The sequence below is a fragment of the Microcaecilia unicolor genome, chromosome 7, assembly GCF_901765095.1.
Source record: "Microcaecilia unicolor chromosome 7, aMicUni1.1, whole genome shotgun sequence".
Taxonomy (NCBI): domain Eukaryota; kingdom Metazoa; phylum Chordata; class Amphibia; order Gymnophiona; family Siphonopidae; genus Microcaecilia; species Microcaecilia unicolor.
Window position 1 is genome coordinate 25,952,899 of NC_044037.1, and position 22,091 is coordinate 25,974,989.

The 22,091-nt window shown below is 46.7% G+C and overlaps 1 protein-coding gene across 4 annotated transcripts in view; it reads right to left on the bottom strand.

Annotated features, from left to right (window-relative positions):
* Window positions 1-22,091, bottom strand: part of XIAP (X-linked inhibitor of apoptosis) — a 77,246-nt gene that overhangs the window by 32,295 nt on the left and 22,860 nt on the right. The window contains exon 1 of one of the 4 annotated variants that reach the window (XM_030210151.1): window positions 14,242-14,346. The exons of 2 other annotated variants lie outside the window; for them this stretch is intronic. The gene's annotated coding sequence lies outside the window, so the exon portion shown is untranslated. Of the gene's footprint in view, window positions 1-14,069; window positions 14,135-14,241; window positions 14,347-22,091 lie in introns of those variants that run through there. One more of the 4 variants, XM_030210152.1, reaches the window with a different exon arrangement.

The window sequence follows — 22,091 nt, forward strand, 5'->3', positions numbered from 1 at the left end:
TTCCCATATGTACCTAAGTTAAGTAAATAATACAAACTAACACACCTGACCAGCTTTTCTTAGTTGGGCTCACAGCTGTGCAAATGCGCTTCCAACTCACTTGAGAATGATCAACGAATTAATTAACTTCCGCAAATCTCTGAAGACTTACCTCTTCAACAAAGCCTACCACAACACCTATCCAACTCAATTCAGAATCTATCTTTCTACAACTGCTTGATCAAATCCTCTTGTTTTCCTTGACTTCTCTGTAACACCAATTGTATTCTTTACCCTGGTATGGTGACGCCATAACAGGTCTTTGTAAGCCACATTGAGCCTGCAAATGGGTGGGAAAATGTGGGATACAAGTGCAATAAATAAATAAATTCCATAGTATGCCACTGCACATCACCAGCAGCCTGATGAAACCCCCTCGATAGGTGAAAATTAGACTTCACCTATCACCATGGCCTGGGTCTTCATCACTCTCTTCCATATAACCTCTCCTCCAGTCTTCAACCATTCCCTCTTTCTGTCCCTCACACCAGGTTAGAGCACCAGGCTAACAACCAGCAAAACCCAGGTTCAAATCCCACTGCTGCTCCTTCTGATCTTGGACATATCACTTAACCCTCCATTCTCTCAGGGTCAAAATTAGATTGTAAGCCCTTTGGGGACAGGGAAATACTATTGTACCTGAAAGTAATTGACCTTGAACTATGTCATGATTGTGGCTATGCCCCGTATGCCTATACTTACTTCTCCTCCTGGTGACCAGGCCCTATGGCTGCTGTGGACTGCTTTGTTCCTGTTTCCCAAACGTGTTCCAGAGATCATTCCAGACTTGCTTTGGTGTTCCTATAGCCAAGCCTCACTGTCACTTGTGACATCATCAGTGAATGCCTTTATTAAGCACCTGGGAACTTTCAGGCTTTGCCTTTGCAACAGAGGTCTTCAGATGAGTTTTCGTGTGTGTGTGTGTGTGTGTGTTTGTTGCAGTTCCAGCCCTGCCAGTCTTCAACTTCTATTCCAACCCTGCTTGTTCCTGCCCTCTCTGACTTTAGCTTCAGTTCTAACCCTGCTTGTTCCTGCCCTGTCTTCAGCTTCAGTTCCTCCACTGCTTGTTCCAACCCTGTCTGCTTTCAGCTTCCCATCCAGCCTTGCCTGCCTACAGCTTCAGTTCCAGTCCTGTTTATTCCAGCCCTGCCTGCAGCTTCAGCTCCAGTCCTGCCTGCAGCTTCAGCTCCAGTCCTGTTGTTCTAGTCCTGCTTATTCCAGCCCTGTCTACAGCTTCAGCTCCAGTCCTGTTGTTCCAGTCCTGCTTATTCCAGCCCTGCCTACCTACAGCTTCAGCTCCAGTCCTGTTTGACCACTCCAGCTTGTACCAGCCCATCTGTTTTCAGTTTCGTTTCCTGTTTGGGTAGTTCGCCTTCTGCTGCCGCTCACCGGCAGTGGCCCAAGGGGCTCACTACTCCTGACCCCCTGCCTTCCAGCTTACCAAGCATCTCTCCAGGCAACTAGTAGACTTGGAGCACCTTGCCACCTGTTTCTGCACCCTGAAGAACGTTTCTAGCCGGTCTTAATGTCTCAAATCTCACAAGACCAGCCAGAACTTCCTGTATCATGTGGCTCAACATTACTGAGAGCCAAAACTGCATGGTGTAGTGCTGTTTCTTCAGCATCGGCCAATGCAAAACACCGCTAAGAGGGTGAGGTATGAAATTCAAGGTGAGAGAGTGTAATTTCTAGGCTTCAAGGCAACACAGCAGTCTTATAACACGCTCACTTACCAACTAAATAGCACTGAAACTACTCTGTTGCTTACACTAGCATTTCCCAACCAATATAATGTAGATGTGCTGGGAAATTCTTTTGAGATGGAGCTGACAGTTGAAGTGGACTCTAGATCACAGAAGTGAAACTTGCCAGGCTGTGGAAGGGAAAATTCGGTTCTTACCTTGGTAATTTTCTTTCCGTCAGTCACAGCAGATGAATCCATTAACTGATTGGTTGTATCCGCCTACCAGCAGGTGGAGATAGAGAACACTGAAAGACCATAGTGCCTCTAGGACGGCTAGCCCCAACTGCCTTCAGTATTTGAGATTTCAAAAGCAGAGTGAACCATAAAGGTATAACAAACTTTCCTCACAGCGAACAATCGCCCCATAACAGGAGCATCAAAGGAGGGACGATCTCAACCTTCTGTAGTAGAACATCATGTAGAAATTCTGATAACTGTTTTCCAACTTCTCCCAATGAGATTTATATCTGCATGAAAGATCTGAACAAAAAACAAAGTCAGACAGGGAGGGATCATGGATTCATCTGCTGTGACTAAAGGAAAGACATTTACCAAGGTAAGAACCTACTTTTCCCTTCCTTGTCATCAACAGCACATGAATCCATTAACTGATGGGACGTACAAAAGCAATCCTACTTAGGGTGGGAACAGGCCACACCACGAGCCAATACTTGAGTTCCAAAACCAGCATCCTGCTTTGCTGCAACATCCAGCCTGTAATGCCGGGCAAAAGAGAGCTGAGAAGCCCAAGTAGTCGCACTACAGATCTCTAGAAGAGAGAGTGCATCCATTTCAGCCCAAGAGGAGATGGCTCTCGTGGAATGCACCTTAAACACTTCAGGCAGAGACCGACCTGAAAGCAGATAGCAACAAAAATGACTTCCTTGAGCCAACGGGCTATAATGGCCTTAGACGCTGGACCTCCACACCAAGGACCTGACAACAAGACAAAAAGGTGATCAGAAGTCCTGAAGTCATTTGACATCTGTAGATACTGCAACAGCGCCCTGCGGACATCCAGAAGATGTAACTGCCCAAAAGAGTCCGGGAACTCTTCCCTAGAAAAGGAAGGAAGAAAAATGGGCTGGTTCAAGTGAAACGCTGAAACCACCTTAGACAGGAAGGAAGGCACTGTACGTTCCGTTACTCCGGACTCCGAGAATTGCATAAAAGGGTCCCAACAGGACAGCGCCTGCAGCTCAGACACGCGTCTAGCCGATGTGATGGCCACCAAAAAGACTGTCTTAAGAGTCACATCCTTCTCCGAAGCTCGCCTAAGCGGCTCGAAGGGCGAACACTGAAGAGCCTTCAACACTAGCCTCAGGTTGCAGGCCGGTCAGGGCAACCGGATAGGAGAACAGAGCCTAAGCACCCCTCTGAGAAATCTGGCAATGTCCGGATAAGCAGCAAGGGACAAGTCAGCGACCATCCCTCGATAGCATAATGCTGCCACTTGCACCCGCATCCCTCTTGCAAAAAGTCCTGCACAGTTGAGACTGTAGATCGCGTGGGAGTGATCGCCTTTGAAACACCCCCATGCCTCAAATTTGCGCCAGATCAGAGCATAAGCTCGTGGGCCTGCAAGAGAGTGGAGATGACTTTATTAGAGTAGTCCTTGTCTCTCAATTGCGCCCTCTCAATAGCCAGGCTGTAAGACCAAATCGGCAAAGATCCTCCACAGTCACCGGACCCTGAACCAACAGGTTTGGCACCAGGGCCAAATGCACCGGCGCGACCACCAACATCCGGCGGACAGCCGCATACCACGGACGCCTTGGCCAATCTGGAGCTACGAGAATCACCAGACCTCGGTGCTGTCAAATCCGCAGAAGGACTCATCCTATCAAGGGCCAAGGAGGGAACACATACAGGAGGCCTGAGGGCCAGGGTTGAGCCAGAGCATCCAACCCCGCCGAGTGACGATTTCTCCTTCTGCTGAAAAAGCGAGGTACTTTGGCGTTTGTACTTGACGCCATTAGATCCATTCTGGGTGTCCCCCATTTGGCACAAATCTGAAGAAAAACTTATTCTGCCAGTTCCCATTCCACCGGGTTTATTTGATGCCTGCTGAGAAAATCGGCTTGCATGTTGCTCTGACCTGCTATGTGAGCTGACAGAAGCTGCAGGTGGAGCTCGGCCCAGTGGCAAATCTAAGCGGCCTCCATGGCCAGGGCCCTGCACTGAGTGCCGTCCTGACGATTTATATATGCCACCACTGTCGTGTTGTCTGACAGAACCTGGACAGCAAGCTCCTTCAGAGTCTTTTGAAAGGCCATAAGAGCCTGGAATATTGCTCTCAGTTCCAAGCGATTGATGGACCACCCCGCTTCCACGGGTGTCCACAAACCCTGAGCATAGCTTCCTCGGCAATGCACTCCCCAGCCTAGAAGGCTGGCATCTATTATCACCAGGCACCAGGAAGGAAGCACCAGAGGCATTCCTTGGCGCAGCATCCTGTCGGAGAGCCACCACTCCAAACTGAGCCGGGCCGCAGGGAGCAACGTTAGTCTGCGTTGATATTCCTGGGGCATCGGAGACCATTGTTGAAGCAGGGCAATCTGCAGAGGCCTCATATGCGCTCTCGCCCAAGGCACCACCTCCAAGGTGGCCATCATCGACCCCAGTAGCTGGACAAAGTCCCAAGCTCGCAGGTGAGGCATCCGCAGGAGCAAACGGACCTGATTCTGAAGCTTGCACCACCTTTGGTCGGGGAGAAAGACCAACCCTGAGGCCGTGTTGAACTGGACCCCCAAATACTCGAGAGACAGAGGGGGTCAGGTGACTTTTGGGTATATTGACCACCCAGCCTAGCGCCTGCAGGACCGCCACCACTCTGGCTGTGGCAAGACGACTCTCGGTTGCCAAGTCCGCTCTGATGAGCCAGTCGTCGAGATAAGGGTGAACTCTGATACCCTCTCGCCTGAGACAGGCAGCTACTACCACCATTACCTTGGAGAAGGTACGGGGAGCTGTGGCTAGGCCGAAAGGCAAGGCCTGAAACTGGAAATGCTTTCCAAACACTGCAAAGCGGAGGAACCGCTGGTGTGGAGGCCAGATAGGAATGTGCAAATAATTTCTTTTAGGTCCAGAGACATGAGAAACTCTCCTGGCTGTACCGCCGCAATGACGGAGCACAGGGTTTCCATGCGAAAATGTCGTACTCAGAGCCTCGTTTACTCTTCATAAGTCGTAAGTTTACTCTTCTTAAGACGAGGATCAGCCTGAAAGACCCGCCTTTTTGAGGCACGACAAAATTAATGGAATAGCGGCCGCAGCCACGTTCGGCGGGAGGCACCGGGATCACCGCTCCGAGGTGCAGCAAGACTTGTAAGGTCTCCTCTACCGCCGCCCATTTTACAGCAGTGCCGAACCGGGACTCCACAAACACGTCTCTCACCGGGGCACCAAATTCCAGTCAGTAACCTTCTCTGATCAGGTCCAGGACCCACTGATCTAAGGCAATCTTGGTCCACTCCTCTAGAAAGAGAGAAAGACATCCTCCTATTGCAGGCATTAAGGAGTGGACCGGCGTCCCATCATTGTGGACGATGCCCCTGAACTCCTGGCCTTGAACCGGCCCCTGCGGAACATTTGTCTGAGCGAAAGGAGTTCCTCTGCTGAAAACGGGCACGCTGAGAAAACACAGCAGAGCGCCCCGGGCAATACCTTCGAGCTTCACGGAAGCGAGGTCTGGAAGAGGAGGGAAACACAGAACCCTTGGAAGAAGGCCTCAGCCTATCCTCAGGTAACCTCTTGGGTTTATATTCTCCCAGGTCTTTCACAATCTTCTCCAATTCCTCTCCAAATAACAGAGGCCCCGAAAGGGTAGCCTCACCAGTCTTTGCTTAGAAGCCATGTCAGCCGCCCAATGCCGCAGCCAGAGAAGGCGGCGGGCAGACACCACTACAGACATCTGTTTAGCCGAAGCTCTGACCAGATCATACAGGGCGTCAGCCAAAAATGACAGGACCGACTCCATCCGCGGTGCAACCTCAGAAAGGGAGCCCGCACCATCGGCGGGCTGTTCCACCGCCTGCTGTAGCCAGGAAAGACATGCCCGGGCTGCACAGGAACTGCAAATAGACGCACTCAAGGCAAGGCCTGCAATTTCAAAGGACCGCTTCAGCGGGGACTCAAGACGCCGGTCCTGCACGTCTTTCAAAGCGACTCCTCCCACTACTAGGAGAGTGGTCTTTTTTGTCACCGCCGTGAACAATGCATCCACTTTAGGCATCCCCAAAGGGGCCAAGTGCTCCTCATGCAGAGGGTACAGCTGACCCATAGCCCTGGCCACTTTCAAAGGCCCATCGGGGTCAGACCATTGAGCAGAAATAAGCTCTTGGATGGAGTCATGCATCGGAAAGGCCCGAGAAGGCTTCTTAGTACTCGCCATCCTAAGATTAACAGAGGAGGCCTCGCCTTCAGCAGGATCAATCGAGAGGGCCTGCAAGGCGTCAGTAATGAGAGCTGGCAGCTCGTCGCACTGGAAAATCCAGACCGCATTGGGATCATCCAAATCCAGTGGCAAACAGACACCCTCCTCTGGATCATCCGTCTCTGAGGGCCTGCCAGGTCCCTCAGACTCTTCACAGCCCGACCACGGGGGGGGGGGGGGGGGTGGAATATGAGCCACTTTCAGACGGGGAATTTACCCATGTTTAGCGTGTTTCCAACGCTCGGAGGAGGAAATAACCTCTGAAGTCATCCCCGGGGCATCAACACCCGGAGGTAAGCCAGGATGCAATGCAATGTCAGACACCTACGGCAGAGCTCTTTTCAGCATGAAAGCCTTATGCATTAACAGCACAAACTCAGGGGAGAAAAACTCACCCTGACCCTCCACCTCCAAATTAGGAGAAACGGATGCAATAGCTCTGGCAGCCTCTAAACGAGGCGTCCCCCTGTACTCAAGACTCCACTGCAACCGCGAGGGTCGAAGCATGTGGCGCTTCCAAAATGGCGCACGCTGCCAGCTCCATCAAGCGGGAAGAAAAATCACTCGCCATGCTCATACCAGCGTGAGCGTCCAAGGAGCACGCTTTACACAGTGCCGCTAATCTGCGTTTACCACAACAGGAGCAGCGCTTAACTCCTTCAGCAGCCATCGTCCGACAGGATGGGAATATAGCAATAAAATGGTGGCTTCGCGCCAAAACTTACTCTGATCGGAACGGCGTCCGTGGGACCTCCCGGAGGAGCTGGGCACCACTCTCACCTCAGAGGACCAAGTCTACGAGCTCCGGACAAGCTGCACAGAACCAGAATCACTGGAAAAAGCCTCAGAACAGCCACGCAGTAAAAGCGCGCTCTTTTTTTTAACGTTGTGAGGAAAGTTGGAGGCAGCCAGCAACAGAGGGACTCCGGGAGGTGGGGGGAATGGGTAAGGCAGGGAAAGGGCGAACCTATATGCCTTTAAAGTGGGCACCACCAGCCACAACACCCCTGCTCAAAAGCACAGGAGCCACCCCAGGCAGTCTGAAATCCAGGAGCTGATCAAGCTACGTCCACACCTGCTGGGAGATAGAGAAATACTGAAAGCAGTTGGGGCTAGCAGTCCTAGAAGCACTATGGTCTTTCAGTGTTCTCTATCTCCACCTGCTGGTAGGCGGATACAACCCATCAGTTAATGGATTCATCTGCTGCTGATGACAAGGAATTTAATTTTTTTTTTTTGCTAGGGATGTACATTTTTGTATTGCTTTATTCTAATGTGAAGTAAAATTGAGATTACGTCCAAATATCTTTAGTGCGCATTTAAACAATAAAAAATATAAGAGCAAAACAAAGTGTTCTGCCTGTAGATCCCTCTTCACTGCTGCTCTCAAAAGGTTTGGGGCATGTTTAAAGGACGCCTAGCACAGATCGTCTTTTAAAAAGATATTCATTCTATGCAAGCCCTTACCACCTACCATCAATACTGTAATGGTGAGAACAAGGCTTTTCTTGTTACTGCAAACACAAATTTCATGCCTGAAGAAATATTTAGACTCCCACTATAAGTGCATCACACAAAAGCATTCCATGCACAACCAAAATTTTAAGCCCCTTTGAGCTGGGGACTGGGCCAATGATTCTAACATGCAGAATTTTTTGCGCATTCAAAGTTTCTTCTCACAGGCACAAACCGTACTTTTACAAAAATTCTATTAACATCTTTATCACATAAAGCCTACCAACATCACCTCTCAGTTCACAGATCTATGAAGGAGCTCCTGTCCTGTGTGACCTTCTTAAAAGCAGCAGTATTGAACTAATTCTAACTACTTCAGTTGGCAACTATTACTCTGACTTATTTCAGTAGTGTTGCTAGATGTATTCACCAGAGCAGATATTCAGGGTGAGGCAAAAAAAAAAAAAAAAGTAAACCCTTAGAGTTTTTTTTGCTGTTTTCTCAGCAACCGCTTTGAATTTCAATGGAAATTTTATGTACTTAGTCATCATTCTTACGTATCACTATTATACATTTAATTTTTATCTTAAGCTGCATTGATGTTTTTGACATTTTAGCATTACTATCTAGAAAGTTTTGCACATTAAAAATGTTTTGAGATAAAACACAGCAAAATATCATGCAAATGATACTATTAAAGTATCAGAAATTTGCATTCACTGTGAATGCTCAAAGTGTCCACCCCCTGCTTTAACACAGGATTTCAGTCGCTTGACAGCCTTGTCGATCAGTCCCTGTGCCAAGCTGACCCAGGTCATCTGCAGTGATCCTTGAGTTTGGCAATTTTTTTGTGGCATTCGGTGGAGCTTGTAATAGGCCTCCTACATTGCTCCCCAGACAAAAGTCTCCATCACCATGATGTTATTAACAGTAAGCTGGTACCCCCCCTTTAAAAAAAAATAATGGTACTTTTACAGTACAAAAATTTTTGAACGTGCTACAATCACTGGGTGGTCACACTAAAAAGTCAAACTTTACCAAGATAATCTCATTCCACTCGGCACAAAGCGAGCTCCTGGCTACCTGGCTGGCCCTGGACACCCCAACCGTGGACAACTGCCCTGATCGAGGACACAAAACTGGGTGGAGAGCTGGCAGAAGACCAGACCTGCTCAAGAGATGTCCAACCGGGGACTTGATGGAGTGGTGGCAAACCAAATCGCCTTGACCACACTGGACCAGGAATGCATGCGGCTGCCGACACGCGGCTACTGATGGTGGCACCACCGTACAGGGACCACCACAGCACCAACACAGGCAGAAGGTCACAGGCAGTGGAATTGCTGGTCCCTGGGAACGAGTTGAGCTGGTAACACCACTCCACTGGGGTTGACTCACGTGAAAGACCTCCAAGAGGTGCGTTGCCCATTCCTCCGCCAGGTCCGTAGGCTTCATCTATAAGTGCCGCTTGGGGATGCTCTCGATGGTACCCTGAGTTCACGGACTGACCCGAATCAGCCCAATTCAGGCAGGAGAGCACAACTGCAGAGAAGTGCTCATCCCTCCGACCACTGCAAATGGGCCAGAACCGAGATCTGGAGCAACCTAATGCCCAGACAATAAGCAGCACCAAACAGCTGGGACCCACAGAGAGGGGAGAGACTGGGGAAAAAGAACCCAGCCTACCGCAAGAGTGTGGTTTGTAGGGAACCTCCCAGTGGTGTTAACAACAGATTGTCGAGCAGCCGAGAGATGCAACACCCAGCAAAAACATCTCTCGAACGAATGACCAGATTCAGTTTGTAGTGTCGTGGGCGGCAAGGACACCAAGACTGTGGCCCACCGAAAGCCCGGGATCCAAGACTGGAAAGATAGAAACTGGGAGACCAGACTGGTCACAGAGCTCCCACAGACACCCAAATTCATAATAACACGGCCCACTAGAACGGAACCAAGTGAGGTCAGCCGCAGGACATCTGTTGACTCAACACGGTTCTACCTACCCCTTCAGACGCGGCCCATCAGAACAGAACCAAGTGAGGTCAGCCGCGGGACATGGGACATCTGATGACACAACATGGTTCTAACTATCCCCCCGGACTGCAATTGACTAGACCTTGGCATAAACAAAAGGACTGAAAGAACATTGTATGCTACAGTGTAGAACTTACTATAGAAATCACTTTGCTAAACTGATGTGCTTGAAAGGAAGGCTGTATGCAAAGTTGAATGCAATAGGTGCAGAAATTAATCTGCTTAACTAGCGTTCTTTGAAATGTATCAACTTGATATGTCATTGTCAATGCAAAATTAATCACAATGGTTTATACCACTGTGTTTAATCAATCATAACTGAAAAAAGAACAGATAGAAAATATTTAAAAAAAAAAAAAAAAAACACAACAACATCAAGCCCTGAATCACAACAATTACAAAATACCAACTCGTTCATTACACAGAAGACAAAATGCATATCATAAAACTTCTCCTAGGACTACATATCCTAACACTAACTACCACCACACGAGCCTTAACTCAAGATGACCACAATATCATACCCATTCTATGTAACCTACACCACCCTATCAGACCCACTACCTTCCATCAAGATAAAACAAACAAACAAACAAAAGAGGAGACCCATCCAAGCATCAAACACAGCAGATGACAAAAAAAGGAACCAAAGTAAACCAACAAACCAAGCAACAACTAGTGAAAATTCCCAAAACTATGACAGAGGAGAACCATCTACCAATACCAGTGGGATACGTAAACACAAGATCAGCAGTGAACAAAATGGAAACTATAAAGGACTGGATAATAGATGAAGACCTCAGACTAGTTTTCCTCAACAAAACATGGATCTACAACAAAAAAGACCCTATAATCTCAGACCTCTGTCCTCCAGGATATAAAATTCTCCACTGGACCAGAATCGGCAAAAAGGGAGGGAGCATTGCATTAATATACAGATCATTCTTTGCATCTGAAACTATAGCTGAATCCATAACATCGCAACTGGAAATCGCCTCGATCACAATAAAGGACAAATCACTGCTTAACTACCTGTGTTGCATCCTATTCTATAGACCCCCAGGTAACTGGAGAGCAGCTTAGACAAAACTTATGGATTTTATCTCAAACACATGTGTAGCTCACCCAAATGTAATACTAATAGGAGACATCAACTTACACCTAGAAGAAGATCAGAGCACAGAGGTAACCAGAGAATGCAACTAAATTCTTCAAATATGGGAATTCCAATGGCCACCAGTGAACTCAACCCACAAAAAAGGCCATGCACTAGACCTCATAGCGTACAGATTCTTAACAGACCAGAACGTCTCTATCCACAACCACAGATGGTCAGAAATCCCCTAGTCTGACTGCTTCAAAGTAAACATGACCCTGTACTGGAAAGAATGGAGCCTCTGCAGACATGGCCAGGTTTTGAAATCTGTGTGAGAGACTGTTTGTGCTATTTTGGACCTCTACCCTGAAGATTTCGAAACCTGGCCATGTTGGCAGAGGCTCCAGTTTTTTTCTAAGCTAAGTGGCTTTTGAATATTTGAAATGAAAATGATCAATTAAAATTTGGGATCAACGATGACTACGCAGTGCTGCACAAGAGAATGGTCAAAATGCAGCAGCTGTGCTGTAACATCTGAGGATCCCTTTATATATAAAAATTTAAATAATGAAGAATCACTATAGTTTGCTGACACCTAATTTGCTGGATGAGAGTACTGAATGCTGGGAGAATTGATGTAGAATTCTGCAAGTAACTCTACTAACTCATAACTCGAAAGGGGAATGGCCATGGGTCTGCCAAGGGTGTTGTGCACATAATTATAGATTACAGTCTCCGGACATACTAGATCTTTTTTTCTTAGAGAGATAAGAACTATGGCTTCATTTAGTGAAGCATAATTGCAATTTGACTGGCACTTTTGGGTTAATAATGGGTGAGCTGGCAACTCTATGTGGGACTGAAACATTTATGGCTACACTACTAATGGTACTGCAGGAGATGATACTCTGTTTACAGAAGAGAGGTCTAGCACAGAGCTGGCGAAATTGAAAGTGGGTAAACTGGGATGGATCAGGGATATTAAGGGAGCTCAGAGAGTTTGTTTTCATCGATTGTTAGATACAGGAGTGGTTCTGGAGAACTGGTAAAAATAAATTTGTCTCTCAATAAAATTGGTAATTACAGGCCAGTTAGTCTGATTTGTGTAGTGGATAAATGAATGGAGACTGAAAAATGAAAGAAAGGTTAAGTATATTGAATATACAGTGGATTAACAGACTCCAGAACAGAATGACTTTATCAGAGAAGGATTTCATTCAAAAAAGTAGATCAGGTCATCCACAGGATGTGGGTTACATGGACTTTAGCAAAGCTGTTGACACAGTCCCATATAGGGGAGCTTATATCTAAACCGAACAAACAGGGGTGGGCTCCATGGTCACTGAGTGGATTAAAAACCATTTAAAATGATAGATATCAGATACTAGTGGTAAATGGTTTTCATAGTGGGACAAAGAAATATCCAATGTACCTGAATGTAACTCACCTTGACCTACTACTGAAAAACGTGTGAGCAAAATCAAAATAAATAAATGTTACAAAAGAGGGTTTATGGTATATCTTATAAACGTTCTGGTGTCAGTTCGTTTCTATAGTGTAGTGTAATGAGTGATATAATGGAAAGGTTAGTAGAGACTAAGAAAATGTGGCAAAAAGGTATAGACTGTTCCTAACTCCATTTCGTCTTTCATTTTGTTGCTAAGCCCAATAATTCTGTCTTGACTGGCTAGCAAATCGCTCAAGAGAAGAATCTCTCTATATAAAACGCACCTCCAACGTTCTAATGAAGCCGGAAGTAGTGTGTAGTTGTGTAGATCGCTGTTTGCCCATGAGTGTCTGCCCCGCCCTCGCGTCACAACGTGCTGACATCGAAGGCGGAGCAATGACACTCACCGAATCGCATCGCTCACCCTACTCACGTCACACGCAACAGCTGACCAACCACAGGTGGGAGGGCGGGTGCACAGCAGCGAATCGATGGGGCAGGGGAGACAGGAGATTCGCCGGGTGCCTGGAAGGGGGGGGCACAGCCCAGGGAGAAAAGAGCATCGGTGGGGGCAAGGGAAAACGGAGAATTGCTGGGTGGCTGGAGGGGGGCAGGGGACGGAGGACAATCGCTGGGTGGCTGGAGGGGGAGCAGGGGACAGAGGACAATCGCTGGGTGGCTGGAGGGGGGCAGGGGAGAGAAGCGCATCCCTGGGTGGATATGGGGGGGGGGCAAGAAAAAAGGATAATCGCTGGGTGGCTGCAGGGGGAGCAGGGGAGAGAGGAGACACACTCGCACCCAGCAGTCTCACTCTGTCACAAACACATTCACACTCTCTCTCTCACACACAGTCACTCTCAAACATACACACTCCGACAAAAACCTTGCTAGCACCCGTTTCATTTGTGTCAGAAACGGGCCTCATTTACTAGTGCCTAAATAAAACTCGTAGCACCAGCTGAGACAGCTAAAGACATATGTATCAGTTCTGAGTTTATCAAGAGTGCAAGGTTTCTCAACAGCAGTCTGGTTTTCACGGATCCGCAATGAATATGCATGAGATAAGATTGGCATGCACTGCCTCTACTGAATGCAAATAATCTCATGCATATTCATTGTAGATATCCTGAAAAACCAGACTGTTTGTCTAGTGGGTTCTTTCAGCAAAACCCACTAGTGGAGGAGTGGCCTAGTGGTTAGGGTGGTGGACTTTGGTCCTGAGTTCAATTCCCACTTCAGGCACAGGCAGCTCCTTGTGACTCTGGGCAAGTCACTTAACCCTCCATTGCCCCATGTAAGCTGCATTGAGCCTGCCATGAGTGGGAAAGCGCAGGGTACAAATGTAACAAAAATAAAAGAGATACTATTGGAGATTATTCCACTAGCAACATTCCATGTAGAAGGCTGCGCAGGCTTCTAATTCTGCGAGTCTGACGTGCAGGACGTCAGACTCACAGAAGCCTGCGTGGCCACACTGGTGATCTGCAAGGGCCGACTTCTACATGGAATGTTGCTAGTGGAATAGCAACATTCCATGTAGAATCTCAAATAGTAGCAACAGTGGAGGAGGAGTGGCCTAGTGGTTAGGGTGGTGGACTTTGGTCCTGAAGAACTGAGTTCGATTCCCACTTCAGGCACAGGCAGCTCCTTGTGACGCTGGGCAAGTCACTTAACCCTCCTTTGCCCCATGTAAGCCGCATTGAGCCTGCCATGAGTGGGAAAGCGTGGGGGTACAAATGTAAATAAATAAACCCCAGGGAAGTCTGTATTCAACTCAGTACCCCCATTAACCTTCTAAAAGTTGGAACTCCGATCTTACCTGTCCCATAAATGTGTAACCGAACCGACAACTAACTGAACCGAAACTTGTTCTTCGATAATTGTGGGAGGTAAGAACGAACGAATAAATAAACGTCTGAAACCTCCGTGCGAGCGAAGCCACAGGGGGCGACAAAAAGGGAGGGAATCCCAAGTTAAAAAGAAATACTCACACGATGGTGCAAAAGCCGGCTGTGGTCTCTTACACACGAGCGTAAAAGTCACAAGCGTGTCGTAGCAGGCACTCTTTGGCGTCAACTTCCCCAAGGGTAGAGGGCGCGGCCGTCAAAGTCTGCTGCGCCTCCGCAGCCGAAGCGAAAGTGAGGGGGAGGGGAGAAGCGCTAGTGCCTGCTGCGTGTTTACGCTTAAAGCGGTTTAGGCCCGTTCAGGGCTGGATGTGCAATGTGACTATTACTCTTTGCCTGGGCCTAATTATTAGTTAGTGGGGTACAAAAGGGCAGGTGAATGCGGATACGCGCCGGACCAAGCAGCAAGGTACCGATCCGGGGCTGCAGAAAGGAGCGGAGTGCAGTCAGCGTGATGCAAGATACATTGGCGTTTTATTAGGCTCATTTGTTACAGCTCAAAAAGAAGTTGTTTGATCAGGAGAGAAATTTTGTTAAGTACCGTTCGCATGAATACACATGCCCAGGGTCTCTATTGTTGATGTTTGAAAGAAAGGGTGGTGTAATTGTTATGTGAGATGTGTGTGTTTGTATCTAAGACGTATTTTCCTTTCAGTTTGTAAACAGTAAGATATGGATAGGCCTAAGGCAAGCGTATTATGTATCCTATGCAAACAGCCTTTAAAAAAAAACCCAGCCCCATCAGATTTTAATAATTAAAAACTGCAACAAGATTTGGGTTACTATAAGACAAAAAATAAATAAAATGCCTCCCCACCCCCTGTCACACAGTCAGCTTGTCCTCCAAGAAAGCCAGGATTGTATAAGTGGTGAAAATACTGGTTTAAAAAAAAAAACAAAACAAATGCATTTTCTTCTGTACTCTACTAGATACAAAATTAGAAAAATGTGTACATTTCAAAAAAGGATACATCCATGAGTAGCATGTCCCCCTTTCCCTCTCCTCTCCACCCCCCCTCATTCCCTCCATGTACAGTTTGCCTTCCTCTTCTCTCCCTTTCCTTCTATCCATGTGCAGCTTGTCCCCTTTTCTCCCTCCCATCCATGTGCAGCATATCTACTCCCCTCCCAGGGTCAACCTTACCGGCCTGATGGTCTAGGGGCCAAGACTTCTGCGAAAGTCCGGCAGCCATTTTCAAGAAGCAGCAGCGGACAGGAAAGAATGGGGTTCTTTCCTGCCCCAAAGGCCACCACCCTTCCAGAACAATTACTCCTGGGGGAAATCAACAAGGGGACTAGGAAACAAGTGGCTGCTACAGCTTAAAAAATGCCAAACCCTTGTCCTTATCAAGGCAAAAGGCCACCATAAGTAGCTGACTGCACAGCTGGCCCTGTCAATTTCCCTCAGGTAGTCGCTTCTTCCTCTACAACATTAGCAAAATTTGCCCTTTCCTCTCTGAGCACACCACCCGAACTCTCATCCACTCACTCATTACCTCTCGCCTTGATTACTGCAACCTACTCCTCACTGGCCTCCCACTTTGCCACCTATCCCCCCTTCAGTCCGTTCAGAACTCTGCTGCACATCTTATCTTCCGCCTGGACCGATATACTCACATCACCCCTCTCCTCAAATCACTTCACTGGCTTCCGATCAGGTACCGCATACAGTTCAAGCTTCTCTTACTAACCTACAAATGCACTCGATCTGCAGCCCCTATTTACCTCTCTAGCCTCATCTCCCCTTACGTTCCTACCCGTAACCTCCGCTCTCAAGACAAAGCCCTCCTTTCAGTACCCTTCTCCACCACCGCCAACTCCAGGCTCCGCCCTTTCTGCCTCACCTCACCCCATGCTTGGAATAAACTCCCTGAGCCCATACGCCAGGCCCCCTCCCTGCCCATCTTCAAATCCTTGCTCAAAGCCCACCTCTTCAATGTCGCCTTTGGCACCTAATCTAGACTGCACCAACTTGTCATTTCGTCCTTTAGACTGTAACCTCTTTTGAGCAGGGACTGTCCTTTTTGTTAAACTGTACAGCGCTGCGAAACCCTAGTAGCGCTCTAGAAATGTCAAGTAGTAGGAGTAGTAGCTGCCCTGAGTTTGACTGCTGATCTGAATTGCATGGGACATCATTCAGCAGCAGAGCTCAAATTAGCAGCAACTCCCTGCAGCAGAGGCAGCCATGCATAGGCGCCCCGGTATAAGAGGCTTGGACAGGCTAAGCCTCCCCTGCTGTGCTCCGAGAGGTTTAAATTGTTGATTTACCTTCATCCTCACAGCAGGAGCTGCAGTGAAAGCCCTCTAGCCTTGTGTAACCAATTGTAGAAATTGGTTTATGGTTTGTTTACCTTACTGCTGGGAGAGCGGGGAAGGGGGGGGGGGTTGGCTGGAGGTGTCCTGGGTTGCCAGGGAGATATTTAACGAGGATGACTTCCTGACCTGCACTGAGAACAGATAGCAGCAGAATCGGACAACCAGACAATAAAGGTAGAAAAGATCATTTTCATTATAGTGTTTGGAATATGTCCACTTTGAGAATCAGGTGCTCAACATTAAAAGTTTATATTTATTTTCTTATTTATGGCATTTTATCCCACATTAAACATGAATTAGAGTGTTTTGTGGCTCTACATGAGAATTGTGATATGATCCCTTGTTTCATATTGTTGACGGTCTGCATTTTCCATATGGGTGGTATATTGGTGTATTAGCTTCTGCCTAGTGTAATATTTATGGTACAGTAAGGTTCTGAGTGTGTTTTTGCACAAAGTTGTGCATAGTGTTTTGCAGTTGAGCGATTGTGCTTAGAATATGCTTTGAGCAACCACTTTATTCTTTGACATATGATACATATCTAATATCTAAATTTAATAAAAGGTATTGTGACTTTTTTTATTTATTTTTTTCTGTGTGTTATCAGACAATTATGGATTTAAGCTCCACCCCTGGCCCCACCCTAACCCCGCCCCCTTTAGTCTCCCCAAACAGTTGGACCACCGACCGCCTATGCAGCCATGGCCTCATGTACAGCAACTTTTTCTCCTTTGCCATGAAGGGTAGGGGAAGAAAAACTTAGGAGGGACCAAAGAGATTGGGGACACAAAACTAGGAAGGTTTTGCTGGGAGAAGTCGGAGGGAGGGGGCAGGTTTTATGATGGAATTCTGCACACACACAAAAAGAAGACGACCTACTGTATGTACGTTTTTACAATATCGTACACAGAACACTGAGGGTAGCGTAGGCATACATATTACAATGGAAACGAACGCTGGGGTTTACATAAAAAATGGGACACCAAGAGGGGCATAATCGAACTGGGCGACCAAGTTTTCCTGGGGCCGTCCTCACAGGACAGCTCCGTAAAGGGGCGGGGAAACCCGTATTATCAAAACAAGATGGGTGTCCCCATCTTTCGTTTCGATAATACGTCGGGGACACCCAAATCTCAACATTTAGGTCAACCTTAGAGATGGTCGTTCCCGGTTTTCGGCGATAATGGAAACCGAGGATGCCCATCTCAAAAACAACCAAATCCAACTCATTTGGTCATGGGAGGGGCCAACATTCGTACTGCACTGGTCCCCCTGACATGCCAGGACACCAGCCGGGCACCCTAGAAGGCACTGCAGTGGACTAACTGATGCACTAACTGAACGGAAAAAGCCCTTCCCTTACCGATCCCTTAGTGATTTGGAAAGGAACGGGCATGCATGAAGGAAATCATATGCAAATGAGCTGCTCGCTGTTAGCTCATTTGCACACGATTTCCTTCCTAAGGAGGGGAAGCCAGTGCAGAGCAGCCAAGCGTTATGCGTGGCTGCTGTATAATAGCCGTCTACAACCTTAAAAAAAAAAAAAACACAAGTCCAGGTGAAAACGTCTAAAGTGCTCGTCCGGTGAAGAACATCCAAGTGTTAGGCGCCTTCGCTATGCCTCCGTCCCTGCAACGAGCAGTTGAGGACATCCAAAATGTAGATGTTTCTGTGAGAAGGACGTCCATGCCTTTGCTATGCCTCCGACACCCCCTTTATTTATTTATTTGGATTTTGGATCACAAGTAGCAGCAGTGGGATTTGAATCGGCCACCTCTGGATTGCAAGACCAGTGCTCTAACCACTAGGCCACTCCTCCACTCCCTTGAAATCTGGCCATCCCTGTGTGTGTGGGGGGGGGGGGGGGCAGTTCAGGACATCCACGCCTTCGCTATGCCTCTGAAGACAGGGACCTGCACACTGCTGCCATAGACCTGAGTATGATATTTGAGACTGGCAAAAAAAAGTTTTTAAAAGTTGTTTTTTTCAGGGTGGGAGGGGGTTAGTCACCACTGGGGGAGTCAGGGGAGGTCATGCCCGATTCCCTCCAGTGGTCATCTGGTCAGTTTGGGCACCTTTTTGAGGCTTGGTCACAGTGGCGTAGCCAAGGGTGGGCTTGGGCCCACCCAGTAGCAGCATACCTATGATGTGGCTGGCAGGAATCCCCAAGCCCACCCAGCTGAAAACTCCCAACAAGTATCCCTCCTGCATACCTTGTAAGTAGCAGATCTTCGCCTGCAGTGACATACATACTGCTTGCACCGGCCCCACAGCCTTCCCTCTGATGTATTTCTGCCTAGGCAGAAACAGGAAGTTGCATCAGAGGGAAGGGTGTGGGACCAACACGAGCAGTGTGTATTAGTTGCTGCTCGCTGCTGGTGAAAACCTGCTATTTAAAAGGTATACGGGAGAGGGGGGATGTTTGAGAGACCATATGGCGTGCAGGCGAGAGAAGGAGAGACCAAATCACCTGTGGGACGGGGCGAGGTTCTTCTGCCCACCCACCTTGGGCCCAGGCCCACCCAAAATGGAGTGTCTGGCTACGCCCCTGCTTGGTCATAAGAAAAAATGGACCAAGTAAAGTTGGCCAAGTACTCATCAGGGACGCCCTTCTTTTTTCCATTATCGCTCGAGGACACCCATCTGTTAGGCATGCCCCAGTCCCGGGAACTTTGGTCATCCCCACAACAGAAAGCAGTTGGGGACGCCCAAAATCGGCTTTCGATTATGCCGATTTGGGCGACCCTGAGAGGATGCCCATCTCCCGATTTGTGTCGAAAGATGGGCGCCCTTCTCTTTCGAAAATAAGCATGCGAGTAAACTTTCCTGAGGAGAAAACCTGAATGACTGAGTTTAGATATCTCATTCTATATAAAGGTCCAAAGGGGTTGGAGTGTAGGCATCACCGTAAAAGAATTAACAAGAACTCACCATGCCACAATCAAAATAAAATATTGGAGGACACATGAAAAAAAAAACCCCAGTTGATACTCATTTGTCTGAACCGTTACAAATACCATTTCTAAACATTTGGGGTCCGTCCACTGTCAAGACAATCTACAAATGTAAAAAGAGGAAGACTACAGTGCCTCTAAATTAGGAGTTGTCATCCTGACAAAATAACAAAAAAAACACATTGGAAAATTACCCACAAAATCACAAGGACCCAGAGATTAACATCTAAAGATCTGCAAAGCTCTCACTGGCTGATATGAAGGTTCATGCATCAGCTATCAGGAAAACAAAAATAAAACAAATGGGAAAATGGTTTTCACAGAAAGATCGCTAGAAAAAAAGCCACTGCGGTCTTCCTCGGTTTTGCTAAAGATTTCTTGACAATACACAAGACTCCTGGAATCATAATCTGTGGACAGAGGAGTCAAAAATTCCAACTTTTAGTTCACAATAACAAATGCTTTGCTGGCAAAAGCTCAACACTGCCTTCCAAAGTAGAAGTATAAGCTGTGCAAACAGGGTACATGTTCAGCTGGCATGGTCACTGGCTTAAGTTAAAACACCAGCAACGCTGTTTAAACAATCTGTATATTGAGTGCCTCTTTGTATAAGTAGTGGTGCTGAATATACAGATAGTTCTACGACTGCAGTCGCTGCACTGACTATTGTGGCTATTGGATAGTTTTCTGGCCTGCCTTGCTCTGCCCGTAACATGGCTCACAAATACAAGGCAAAAAGAGCATGAAACATGCAGGTGGCTAACAGGATAGCTAGAAGAGAAACAAAGGAAGTGGGGAAATAGACCAGGCTGACCAGGAACAAATTAGGAGACTTCTAATGATGGTAAAGAGTTTATTGGTGAAGACTCAACACAGCACTATGTTTCAGGAGTTAGCCTGCTTCAGGAGTCTTCATATAGTATATGTTATCAATAGAAATCAAACAAAATAAAACATGGAAAAGAAAATAAGATGATACCTTTTTTATTGGACATAACTTAATACATTTCTTGATTAGCTTTCGAAGGTTGCCCTTCTTCCTCAGATCGGAAATAAGCAAATGTGCTAGCTGACAGTGTATATAAGTGAAAACATTCAAGCATTACTATGACAGTCTGACAGGGTGGGAGGAGGGGGGTGGGTAGGAAGTATGCATGGGGACATCAAAGCATATCATTGATATTCTAACAGGGTGGGTGTGGATAGGTGAGGGGAGGGTGATCAACAGAGACATACAGCTTTATGGTTTATAATGGGCTAGGAACCCCAGATCCTTGTTAAGTCCTTTCTGTTGGGTGTTAAAATATTCAATCATTCTGACTTCAAAGGTCTTACCCTGTCAGACTGTCATAGTAATGCTTGAATGTTTTCACTTATATACACTGTCAGCTAGCACATTTGCTTATTTCCGATCTGAGGAAGAAGGGCAACCTTCGAAAGCTAATCAAGAAATGTATTAAGTTATGTCCAATAAAAAAAGGTATCATCTTAGTTTCTTTTCCATGTTTTATTTTGTTTGATTTCTATTGATAACCTTAAGAGTGGACTAACACGGCTACCACACTCCTCTACTATAGTATATGTAAAAGCATCAAAGAGTAAATGGTCATTCTTAAAAGCAAATGAGGATTTATTTGTGTTACATTTATATCCCACATTTTCCCACCTATTTGTAGGCTCAATGTGGCTTACATAGTACCGGAGAGGCGTTACAGACTCCGGTGTAAACGAATACAAAGTGATGTTGTGGTAAGATAAAGTTCATGCGGCACAGCCACACTATATGGTCTTGAGAAAGACCTTTTTCAACAACTAAAAAGTGCAGCGTAAACGAGCTGTCTCTGCTAACAGGATAGCTAACCCAGACTCTGGGAAGCTATGCAAAATCTAACAATTTAAACAAATGAGGCCTCAAAACTCAAAGAGCAATGATCTGACCAAACGTTGTCAGTTTATCCCCAAAGGGATTCCCAGATATTATCATTGGCCTCACTAAATTATCTCCAGAAAAAAAAAAAAAAAAATCTCCAGAAATGGAGAAAATAGTTACTAACTAAAAAAAAAAAAAAAAAAAAAAAAAAAAATAGCCAAAACCCACACAGTCTGTTTTAGTCATCAAAAAAAAACAAAAATATCTACATCAAACCCCCCACCACTGGTAGTTCCTGACATATCAAAATACAGTCCCACAAGTACTTAGCTTAATTGAAGAGGTATCCTTTCCCCAAAACAGCTCCTCAAATTGCTACTATTCCAGTGCATAAAGGAACTCTCTTCAAGAGCTGCAGAAAATGAATTCCAGCTGTCCAAAACCCCGGCAACGGTCACTTGTTTCACAAACCCGCCTCTTCAGGAGCTGGAACCAGAGCTCTGGGAATCCCTTTGGGGACAGACTGACAAGTTTGGTCAGACCATTGCTCTTTGAGTTTTGAGGCCTCGTTTCTTTAAATGATGAGATTTTTCATAGCTCCCCACATCCTGTTAGCAAACTGCATATTACATGCTCTTTTTGGGGATATTTTGAAGTTTGCTATCCCTTATGGGGGTTTTTTTTCTGATCACAAATATAAGGACAAATATCCAGCTGTTTAGCAATTTAAAAAGCCCAATATTATTCATATTTTGTATATACATGTTGTGAAGAGCAAAGAAACTACAAGCCCCAGA